The 12,562-nt window shown below is 41.7% G+C and overlaps 1 protein-coding gene across 2 annotated transcripts in view; it reads right to left on the bottom strand.

Moving 5' to 3' along the window:
• The window catches only part of DPY19L1 (dpy-19 like C-mannosyltransferase 1), a 210,427-nt gene that overhangs the window by 45,891 nt on the left and 151,974 nt on the right, over positions 1–12,562 (bottom strand). The window lies entirely within an intron of this gene.

The following is a 12,562-nucleotide window of genomic DNA, read 5'->3' on the forward strand; positions in this document are numbered from 1 at the left end:
TATGAAAGTAAAAATCTGAATTGGAATATAATATTATATATATATATATATATATATATATATATATATACATACACACACAAATAAATACATACATACATACATACCATACACAGTGGCATTCAAAGTTTGGGCACCCCTGGTCAAATATATTCTTATTGTTTTTCTTTTAGGCAAAAATAAGAATTTGAAAATGTAAAAGATTATAAAAATTAGCAAAAAAGGAAAATGGGCAGATGCAAAAGCTTGGGCACCCTGCACGAATAGTACCTAGTAGCACTCCCTTTGGAAAGTATTACAGCTTGTAAACTCTTTTTGTAGCAAGCCAATTCTTGTTTGAGGGATTTTCATCCATTCTTCCTTGGAAAAGTCTTGCAGTTCTGTCAGATTCCTGGGTCATCTTGATTGCACTGCTCTTTTGAGGTCTAGCCACAGATTTTCAATGATGTTCAGATCAGGGGACTGTGAGGGCCATTGTGAAACATTCAGCTTGTGCCTTTTGAGGTAGTGTATTATGGATATTGACGTGTTTAGGATCATTATCCATTTATAGAAGTCATCATCTTTTCAACCTCAGCTTTTTTACAGATGGTGTTATCTTTCCATCAAGAACTTGTTGAAATGTCATTGAATTCATTCTTCCCTCTACCCGTGAAATATTTAGTGTGACATTGGCCACAACACAACCACCAAAGGATCAATAAACCTTCTCCATGCTTAATGGCTGGCAGGTGTTCTTTTTCTGAAATTCGGTGTTTTTTTTTTTCTCCACACATACCTTTGATCATTGTGGCTAAAGATTTTAATTTTAACCTCATCAGCCCACAGCGATCATCTCCAAAATGCATCAGGCTTGTTTAGATGTTCTTTTGCATATTTCTGACATTAAATTCCATGGTCAGAATGCAGGAGAGGTTTTTTTACTGATGACTCTTCCATAGAGGCCATATTTGTGCATGTGTCTCTGAGTAGTAGAACAATGTAGTACAACTGCAAAATCTGCTAAATGTTCTGGAAGATCTTTTGCAGTCAAGCGGGGGTTATGAGTTGCCTCTCTGGCATGCCTACGAGCAGCTCTCACAAAAATGTTGCTTGGTCTTCCAGACCATATCTTGACCTCCACTGTTTCTGGTAACTTCCACCATTTCTTAATTACATTTCAAAATGAGGAAAGGGGATCTTGAAAATGCTTTGCAATCTTATTATAGTCTTCTCCTGCTTTGTGGGCTTCCACCGTTTTCATTTTCAGAGTGCTAGGAAGCGATTATAAGAACTCATGGCTGCTGTTATTTTGGCAAAAGGTTGGATGCGGCTGAGTTTTATAAAGCTGTGAAATTTGATTCACCTGGCCTTTCCTAACAATTATAGTGAACAAGCCATAACCCTAACAGGATAAGTAAAGTTATCTGAGCACACAAATCTCCAAGGGAGGTCCAAACTTTTGGATCAGCTCATCTTCCTTTTTGAAAACTTTAAAATGTAAAACATCAAAATATATGTTTTTGCCAAGAATACAAAGGAAATGTGTTCATCTTTAACTTTATGCATTTTAGAAATCATTTAATCTTCAACTTGCTTTACTGTTAACAATAACAATAATTTTGACCAGGGGCACCCGAAATGGTGGAAGTTACCAGAAACAGTGGAGGTCAAGATATGGTCTGGAAGACCAAGCAACATTTTTGTACCAGCAGACAAATAATATCAGGACAAGCACACCCCTTCAGATCACAATCTTTTCCCTCTTAGCTTCTGGCTGAAACTACCAACACTAGAGGTTTGTAAACCCGTAAAAATAAATAAGTCTATACTCACCTCCGATTCAGCCGTGGTTCCAGCAATGTCTAAAGTGATGATATGAGTGCTGCGCTGACTTCCTGCTCAAACGTCCGAAAGCAGGGAGCCCGATGCCGAGTGCTGATTGGTCATAATGTCACGTCGGACCCGGGAACATAGCATTAGACAGCGCTGGATCCGTAGCAACACTGGAGTAGAGTATAGGCTTATTTATTTTTATAGGGTGAACAAGGGGAATGAGAAAACAATGGACAACCCTTTTAACACCCAGTGAACCCTTTCCTGGTTCTAGTAAAAAGCTAGGCAGATGCATCTAATCAAACCCTGAAGTTAGGATTTAGCCCTGTCATTTCCAGCTTTCATACATACCCTCCCCCTCTATCCAAATCAGAGGGTAGGGCATAATCTACAAACCCATAGTGCAAACAGGGGGCCACCTTACCAAAATTAATTTTGTGAGGAGGCGTAGCCAGTTCTGTATTATTTTCACTGAGACTATCTCCTGGTGGGTCTCAGGAATTCTACAGGGCTTTAACTTGACCCGAGTGGGTGGTTCATGCTTGATGACATGAGGGTTGTCTAGTAACCACAAGAACCTGCCCCTATTGTTGAGTATCGTCTTCTGGCCATGCTGTCTTTGGGAAAGTGACACACTTCCTGCTACTATTGTCATCCAGAAAGTTGGTTTCTGACTGGGCCAATAAGCAAGGGGTTTCTAGTAGGTCCCTATCCTTCCAGGGTTTTAGCAGGATGTTATAATATATGGGAAAGGGGTTCCTTTTCCCTGGTCGGTAGACTTCATAGTTGACCTCTCCCACCTTTTTCACCGCCTTATATGGTTCCTGCCACTGCATAAGGAACCTGTTCTACACTCTTGGCAATAAGAAAAGTACCCAATCGCCAGGCCTATATTGTCTCACTTGAGCGAACAGTTTATACCCCTGCATTTTGGTTCTTGGGCCTTGCGGAGATGCTCTTTTACCTGACCCCTTACTTTAGTCCCATGACATAACTCCTGTCCATTTGCAGACCACTATCGGCCCCTGGCTCTTGGAGAACATCCTTTAACCCATTTACATATTCTAGAGTACCTCTTATTGTTAAGTCACTGAGCTTTTCAGTCTAAAAGTTGCCATGGGTCTCCTCCAGGTCAGGGATATTTCTTTCTAGCCAGTACAGTAAAAGGAAATTCAGCTTTTTCATCAAGTGGCCTTGTTACTAAAGCCGGCTCCTGGATGCATACCGGACTCCTGGGTGCTTCGTCCCAGAACACTGGAAAATCACATCCGATAACAATAGCATGCAACAAGTCCCTGATCATTCCTATTTTGTGGTACATGAAACCATAGACTGTGTGTCTATGTCGACTGGGGACATCACCATAGATACAGTTAGGTCCAGAAATATTTGGACAGTGACACAAGTTTTGTTATTTTAGCTGTTTACAAAAACATGTTCAGGAATACAATTATATATATAATATGGGCTGAAAGTGCACACTCCCAGCTGCAATATGAGAGTTTTCACATCCAAATCGGAGAAAGGGTTTAGGAATCATAGCTCTGTAATGCATAGCCTCCTCTTTTTCAAGGGACCAAAAGTAATTGGACAAGGGACTTTAAGGGCTGCAATTAACTCTGAAGGCGTCTCCCTCATTAACCTGTAATCAATGAAGTAGTTAAAAGGTCTGGGGTTGATTACAGGTGTGTGGTTTTGCATTTGGAAGCTGTTGCTGTGACCAGACAACATGCGGTCTAAGGAACTCTCAATTGAGGTGAAGCAGAACATCCTGAGGCTGAAAAAAAAGAAAAAATCCATCAGAGAGATAGCAGACATGCTTGGAGTAGCAAAATCAACAGTCGGGTACATTCTGAGAAAAAAGGAATTGACTGGTGAGCTTGGGAACTCAAAAAGGCCTGGGCATCCACGGATGACAACAGTGGTGGATGATCGCCGCATACTTTCTTTGGTGAAGAAGAACCCGTTCACAACATCAACTGAAGTCCAGAACACTCTCAGTGAAGTAGGTGTATCTGTCTCTAAGTAAACAGTAAAGAGAAGACTCCATGAAAGTAAATACAAAAGGGTTCACATCTAGATGCAAACCATTCATCAATTCCAAAAATAGACAGGCCAGAGTTAAATTTGCTGAAAAACACCTCATGAAGCCAGCTCAGTTCTGGAAAAGTATTCTATGGACAGATGAGACAAAGATCAACCTGTACCAGAATGATGGGAAAAAAAAAAGTTTCGAGAAGAAAGGGAACGGCACATGATCCAAGGCACACCACATCCTCTGTAAAACATGGTGGAGGCAATGTGATGGCATGGGCATGCATGGCTTTCAATGGCACTGGGTCACTTGTGTTTATTGATGACATAACAGCAGACAAGAGTAGCCGGATGAATTCTGAAGTGTACCGGGATATACTTTCAGCCCAGATTCAGCCAAATGCCGCAAAGTTGATCGGACGGCGCTTCATAGTACAGATGGACAATGACCCCAAGCATACAGCCAAAGCTACCCAGGAGTTCGTGAGTGCAAAAAAGTGGAACATTCTGCAATGGCCAAGTCAATCACCAGATCTTAACCCAATTGAGCATGCATTTCACTTGCTCAAATCCAGACTTAAGATGGAAAGACCCACAAACAAGCAAGACCTGAAGGCTGCGGCTGTAAAGGCCTGGAAAAGCATTAAGAAGGAGGAAACCCAGCGTTTGGTGATGTCCATGGGTTCCAGACTTAAGGCAGTGATTGCCTCCAAAGGATTCGCAACAAAATATTGAAAATAAAAATATTTTGTTTGGGTTTGGTTTATTTGTCCAATTACTTTTGACCTCCTAAAATGTGGAGTGTTTGTAAAGAAATGTGTACAATTCCTACAATTTCTATCAGATATTTTTGTTCAAACCTTCAAATTAAACGTTACAATCTGCACTTGAATTCTGTTGTAGAGGTTTCATTTCAAATCCAATGTGGTGGCATGCAGAGCCCAACTCGCGAAAATTGTGTCACTGTCCAAATATTTCTGGACCTAATTGTACACATAACCTCCACCCCTCCCCCATGGACTAGCATATGTAGAAGTGTGTCCCTTCCCAGAGTCCCCAAATGTTCTGAGTCCAGTCACACTTTACAGTCACCTGGCATATCTGAGGTCCTTGCACGAGGGATGTGTAATATATGAGAAGCACCGGCTTACAGAGCAGTCCATTGGCTCAGAGGTTAAAAGGACAAACAGATGATATGTGACCCCGGGCACGGCACCTCCAACACACAACGATAAGAGATGTGCACCCTGAACCTGGCCCTGACCCCTTTTGGGTCTTCGGGCGCCCCTCAGATTTGGGCTTGGGCCCCTTCTTTTGCCTATCCCAGAAAGGTGACCTGAGGGCTCTCTTTATTGCTCAGGGAGTTCTACACAGACAAGTGTCTTTTTACAAGCCTCACAAGGTCATCTGAAATCTAGTGATGTCCCTGGGCAACCTAGCTTCGCACGTCTTTTGGAAGTGCATGGATAAATCGGTTCACTACAGTTCTCTCCACATCTATGCCGGAGAGCAGGTTTCAGGCTGCAACCATTTCTGCACCAGGCATAACAGGCCGAATACTTGGGCTATTGGGACCGAGGAGTCTTGGTCCTTTTGGTAGCGCCAGAGGTGCACACATTACGCCCTGACGGCTGGGAAAACGCCCAACCATACTGTATAAACACTCCTAATGAATATAATGTATGACACTACTAAGAATGTAATTTAAATGCACCAGCTAAGAATCCAGTAATAGAAAAATAAAGAAAAATGACAAAAAATAATTTGCTATAAATTTCTGCTTTAGTAAAGTGCTAGAAAAATGCTGTCATTTTTACTGCACAATGAATGCTGCAAAGAACAGAATACAAAAAAAAGACTATCCTATTCTACACAGAGAATGGGTTTGTGGCAAGCTTGTCTGCGAAAACCCATTTTTGAGTTGATGACAGGTTGCACATGATATGGTGGCTACAGTATATCTATGTCTAGTAAATTATATTTATTTATGATATTTGATAGTACTACAGTCCAGCATATTTGAAGGGTATTTTTTGTTTTTGGCAAACCCCCATGGTGCAGTTTAAAATAAACTTTGCATTACTTACCCACCCCAGGTCCAGCGCGCAGTCTCAACTGCTGCTTCTGGTGTGACGGGGTCCTTCTCCCATATCACACAATTAACAGAGCGAAAGGTGGATGAACAATCCAAAGCATATTTATTTCATGCAATACAGAATGTCCATCAGATAATCCACCATACATGGGGTAAAATTGTCCAGTAATTGCATAAATATCCCGGGGATCAGTCACAATCCCCCAGCAGTCCTTTTCCAGGGGGCTTCTCACAGTCTCTCTGGCATGCTGTCCGCAGCCTCAGCTTTTCCCTTCCAGAGGATCAATCATCTTCCTTCAAGTTCTCAAACAGACTGCCTCATCCCCCCAGTTAAGCAAAGAGGTTAGGTCGATTCCTGGCCCCCCTCCCCCACACCTAGGGACAAACACTACAGGGGTGATTACCTACAGACAATACAATGTACACACAAGCAATACAAATAATGGACAGTGAACCAAGCCTAAAATACGACCCTACACAACATGATATACAGTACACCACATCCCACCATCACAACCTCTCCCTCCTTCTGAATAAGTGAGTATGCCATGAGGTCTACACAGACCTCTGGCCACCTCCCTTAAGTCCCTTAAGTCCATGTTGCTCAGTTGTTGATAGTCTATGGTTCTTCTTGCCGGGACAGTCCATCAGCATTCTGGTGTTGGCTTCCACGCATGTATTGGAGGAAGAAGCTGTAGGGTTGGAAGGACAAGCTTCCCTTTGTGTCTTCTTTCACTCAAACGGTGTTTCCTGCACCAATAAATTGGCATTGTAGATCTCCCACATCATTTCCAAGGAGAATATCTGCAGGCAGACTGCTTATCACTCCAACAACACATTGCTTGACCCCAAAGCCAAAGTCCAGATCTATAGTCGCCTTTGGGATATTCCTCCTTTGTCCTTCATCCAATTCAATAACAATCCCAGGTCCATGATGTATAGCCTCTGGCCGAACCACCCGGGGATCAGCTATTGTGAGAAATGCCCCAGAGTCACAAAATCCAATAACTCTCTGCCCATCCAGCACGACCTCTTAAATAAATGTAAGTAAATGCTTACTTTGATGGTAAGAGGAACTCGGGGCTGGGGCTTGCACCCCATAAACCCCTAGTGGCCGACCATGAGTGTCTGGGCTATTAGGCAAGTCAACTTGAAGGGATGAGAACTCTTCCCACCTTGTATTTAGCTGTTGTGATACCAATGTGATATGACTGAAAGAATGTGTGATTAGATAGGAATCATAAAAGATAGGAGTGATCCCAGATATTATTTGACCTATCAATAATTCAGTATCAAAAAGATGTCCTTTGGATGGCCAATATGATGACCAAAGAATACATGTCAAACAGGTTTTTGAAGCAGTTTCAAGATAATGAGGAAGTCACATTTACAGTTCCACTTACCGGAAACTTGTGGTTGGCTTAAAGACAGGTTTAAGGAAGCTTGCATATGAAATTTACGGCTCATTGCAATATTTCACTAACACTATGGTCAAACTGTGGTCGGCCAGTTGACAACTGGCTAAATGTGCAGGAAACGTGCAGGAAGCTGCTGGTGCCCACAGCAGTTTGTGGTCAAGTTACATGAACATGACTCAGCTGTCACATGCTGGTGACCATTTAAACACAACCTACAAAGTTTTCCTATAAAAATACACCGGACTCGCTTAATGTTAGGGAAACCTTCCAGGACATTGAAGTGTACGTACGCACTGTTCCTGTGATGCAAGAGGCCGAGATGTTGTTTCCTTATCATTAACTCGAGTTCCCTCCGATGTGAAAGGATTGCTACAACAAACGGTAATGTTGATGCATATTTCTGTAATTGTATAAGTTTCTATGACTATAGTTCTAAATGCCTATGTACCATTGATTATATTCATGTGCTATTAAAATAAATAGTATCTTGCTATAAAGAATATTAGTATTCATGCCTGATTAGGATATCAGTGAGCGCTTCGTAAGTACGGGCTTTCAGCCCCTTTTTAGTAGAATTTAGCAAGACATAAATTGGCGTAGTCGGCAGGATTACTTCTATAAGAAGTAATTAAACTAATTTTTGTAATTTAGAAATTAAAAACATATAATTGGCAAATTTCCAGATATATTTTTTCAATCTTTTTGCATAGTGTCAAAATGTTCAGAAAACGTAAGGATAATGTTAAGGAGGTTGTTGTGGAGATCCCGAGCTGGACTGAGGCTCCCTACAATTTTATAGCACATGAATTGGTCAATTGTGGATTGGCAGAACAATGGCAGAATAAGCTCAAGGGTTGTGAAGCTACTGATGTTGTGAATGTATTCGGTAGTGTCCCTGTGAAAGCAGGTGATGTAGTGTCTTTAGCACGGCGCAAACAATGGCAGGATAAGCTTAAGGGTAGTGAAGCTACTGATGTTGTGAATGTACTCAGTGGTGTCCCTGTGAAAACAGGTGATGTAGTGTCTTTAGGACGGCGCATCTGGATTTTGGCAAGTGCATATAGTGTAATGCATGAGCGTAATCTAAAGATAGAGAAGAAAAGTTCCCAGATGGAACAAAAGATGATAGAATTAGGTTGCCTGAAAACAGTTCTGGAATGTAATACCAGACTGTTGAAGGATAAATTGGAACATTATCAGAATGTGGCACAAAAAGCTGCCATAAAAATTGCTCAAAATAAGTACAAGAAAAGAAGAGGAAAGGTAAATAAAACCAAAGTACATAAAAGTATCGTCTCAGCTTCTATAAACTGGGATCCCGATACTTGGGATGGGGATGTGTGGGATTCATCTTCATCATCTGATGAGGAGGATTACCATAAAGGGAAGATTCAGGCTAACCCAGTAAGGAGGCGCCTAGAGAGGACAGAAAATGAGATCATCCGGGAACATGTCCGGGATGGTCAGGGGAATCTGCAATATGACGAAGATGGTAATGCCATCATAAATGAGAGAACGATTCCTCATGTAAAAAATCGAGTAACCATTGAAGATTACTCTCAGGGAGAAGTTGATAGCATTTTAACACAGTTTAGCCAAAAACCAGGAGAAGGAGAAATTCCCTGGTTGGTCAGGGTGCACGATCTCGGAGGAGGTGGAGTGCACTTTGACGCCGGAGACGTGGCAAAATTTGTCACCATGTCTCGGGACCCAGTAATTCAGAGATCAATAAAAAATTATTTTGTTGATCATAATGAGCATGGTACTCAAAACTTAATCATGATCTTAGCCCATGCTTTTCTGGACAAATACCCATCAGAAGCAGACTTTCCTATCAATGATAAACCTTGGTATACCTTAAAAGATGGTATGGAAAGGCTGAAGGAAGAATCAATGAGGAATGCTCTTCCTCTTTTGGGAATGGATGATGATTATCTCCAGTACCCATTAACAGCCAGCATAAGAAATAGGCTGGTTAAACATGCTCCTCCAGCATACAAAACAGTTATTTTAACCTTAACTGTAGCGCTGACTGGAGAATCAATCAGTGTAGTTCTAGGGAGGATGAGGGAGTTACAGGATATGGGACAGTGGGATAAATCATCCCCTGGAGGCCATGTTGGTAACAGTAAGCCAAACAATCCTGATTGGAAAAAGAAATCAGTAGGGGAGGCCCCACGGGTGTCTCGCAAAGACATGTTCCAGGCTTTGCTTAAAGCCGGGATCAATAAGGAAAGGATTGATGGAAAGGAGACAGGAGAATTATGGAAGTTGTACAAACAGAAAGTTCTATCTGCAAAGAAAGTGACCACTACAAATATGGAAGGGGGTTCAAAAACCCCCAAGGTAAAGAAATTAGAGGGAAAAGGGGAAAAAACCCCAGAGAAAGTGTCTTGGGAAGATTTTCAGTCAGTTTATCCATGGGAAGAACTGGCTGCAGCCGTGGCCACAAAGGTTACGGAAGGAAGGGCTAATGCACAGACTGAAGTCTGTGTAAATGAAAGTTCAGAAGGAAGTGATTTACTATAGGTAGCCAGCCAAGCCCCCCTATTGATAAAAAGGGACGAACGTCCCTACGTCAATCTTAGCATACATTGGAAAGGGGGAAATGTTCAAAGAGTCCCAGCTTTGATTGACACGGGGGCGGAGGCTACTTTAATTCATGGAAACCCAGAAAAAATAAAAGGACCTAGAGTAAAAATTGCTGGACTAGGTGGTCAAGTGATCACCGGGGTTCAGACACAGGTAGCTTTGAAGATAGGTAATTTACCTATCAAGAAGTATACGGTGCTGGTAGTTCCTATACCAGAATATATTTTGGGAATTGATGTCCTAAAAGGGATGACTCTTAATCTAACAGAAGGAAAATTCTCCTTTGGGATTAAGTCTTGTCATAAGGAAATGCGACCAGTGGTGGTGGGCAAAGTCAAAATGCCCCCTGTACATGTGCCTCCAGCTACAAAAATGGTAGCTATGAAACAATATCGAATACCAGGAGGTCACAGAGAAATAGGAGAAACCATTAAAGAATTGGTAGAAACTGGGGTAATGCGCCCTACTACTACCGCATGGAATAATCCTGTCTGGCCAGTTAAAAAGAGTGATGGCTCCTGGCGCATGACAGTTGATTATAGGGAGTTAAACAAGAATACTCCTCCCTTGACAGCTGCAGTTCCGGATACAATAACGATTGTGGAAAATATTCAGACTCACTCTGGAACTTGGTATGCAGTAATTGATTTGGCAAATGCTTTCTTTACTATACCTATAGAAGAGAAGGCTCAAGATCAATTTGCATTCACTTGGTTAGGAAGACAATATACCTTTACCAGGTTACCCCAAGGATGGCTACATAGCCCCACAATCTGTCACCGGACGGTGGCAGAGCATTTGGATGGATTTGATCTACCATCAGAAATGCAGATCTCACATTATATCGATGATATAATGATACAAGGACAAGATGAGCAAAGTGTGAAAGATCAATTGACAAAACTGATTGCTCATATGAGAAGTAAAGGATGGGAAATCAATGATGCTAAGGTTCAAGGACCGTCTCAGGTGGTAACATTTCTAGGGATTCAGTGGAACAAGGGGCACAGAGAGATCTTGCCCAATGCCAGACAGAAAATTATTAATTTTCCGGTCCCTAAATCCAAACAGGAGACTCAGTCTTATATTGGATTGTTTGATTTTTGGAGACAACATATCCCTCATTTGGGACAAATGTTGGCTCCTTTGTACAAAGTAACGAGGAAAAAATATGAGTTCCACTGGGGAGAGGAACAGCAAAATGTGTTTGAGATGGTCAGGGAAGTGTGGCAAGACATTGAAGGGATTATTCAATCTACCAAGACCACTGTATTTCATGTCGATGCTCATGTCCCTACTAACTCACTTGAACGTTTGTTTAATTCAGAAGCAGATAAAGCAGCAGCCATCAGACAAATCAGTCCAACAGTTGACAAGACAAGGTACAGCTGTTTGGGCACACCAGAAAGATCGACACCTTATTCCGCAGGTTTAGACCTCAGTACATTGGAAACTGTCGTGGTACCCCCAGGTAAGGTAAAACCAATTTCAACAGGATTGGGTTGCCAGATACCAAAGGATCATTATGGTCAAATAGCCACTCCTAGTTTAGTGTTAAAAGAAGCCATAGTGGTGGGAGGGGTAATAGATGCAGATTATCAGGGAGAAATCAAGGTACTGATGCTAAATTTTGGAAATGAACCTTTGATATTCATGAAGCACCAGAAGGTAGCTCAGATGTTGATAATTCCAATAAACTTGTCTGAGATAAGGGAAGGAACTGCCCTAGCAGAATTAACAATACGGGGTACTAAAGGTTTTGGATCCTCTAAAATTACAAATGTAGGAGCAAAAATATGGATTCAAAACCTCCAAGGACCGCCCTCAGAGGCAGAGGTAATAGCGGTCGGAAAAGATCGTACTCTCCTGATAACGAGACCAGGAGTGGAGAAGTGGGAATATGTCCCACAAGAAAAATGTTATTTACAGGAATAATAGTGTATCTTTATTTGCAGAAGGTGTGGTAAATAAGCGGAATCCATGGTATCGGTTATTGGGAAGAGCTCGATAGTGATGAGATGGAGAAATTCCTGTGTTTGATGTTTGCCTCTTTGGTCGTTGGATGGACAAGTCTACATCAGGAGGAACCTATGGCGAATAAATTTCTGATGCATCATCACATTTTCAACACACAGATTGCTGGATCTGTACACATTCTTCGCTTACAGCCACCAGTATCCCTTATCTGGATGTCCCGGTATCGATGGAGGAAATCTTAAAGTAGAAAAGTTGTTCTGATCATCTTGCTGATAAAAGACACTCGAAGTGTTCGTCTATAGAATACTACAGTACCCATTTCCATAGTGGGATGGATCAATCTTCCATGGTGGCAAGGCAATTTGAATGCAACAGTCACCAATTTGCAATATCTGGCTTTTAAGGGAGGAATTTGGGTACTAAGAAATAAGACTGGACTGACTAACCTGGAATTCATCCCTATAGAGAATATAAAAATAAGTTTTGGGACAGCTATAAATACTGTAGATGCTTTTAAACCCAGCTTAGTGGAAAGGACAATTCATGATATGTTATGGCCTTATGCCAATATGTTCATAAATGGGACTAGTGAAACTTGTAGTAACATATCGGGAAATGTAATGTGTAATGA

This window comes from Anomaloglossus baeobatrachus, chromosome 6, assembly GCF_048569485.1.
Source record: "Anomaloglossus baeobatrachus isolate aAnoBae1 chromosome 6, aAnoBae1.hap1, whole genome shotgun sequence".
NCBI lineage: Eukaryota > Metazoa > Chordata > Amphibia > Anura > Aromobatidae > Anomaloglossus > Anomaloglossus baeobatrachus.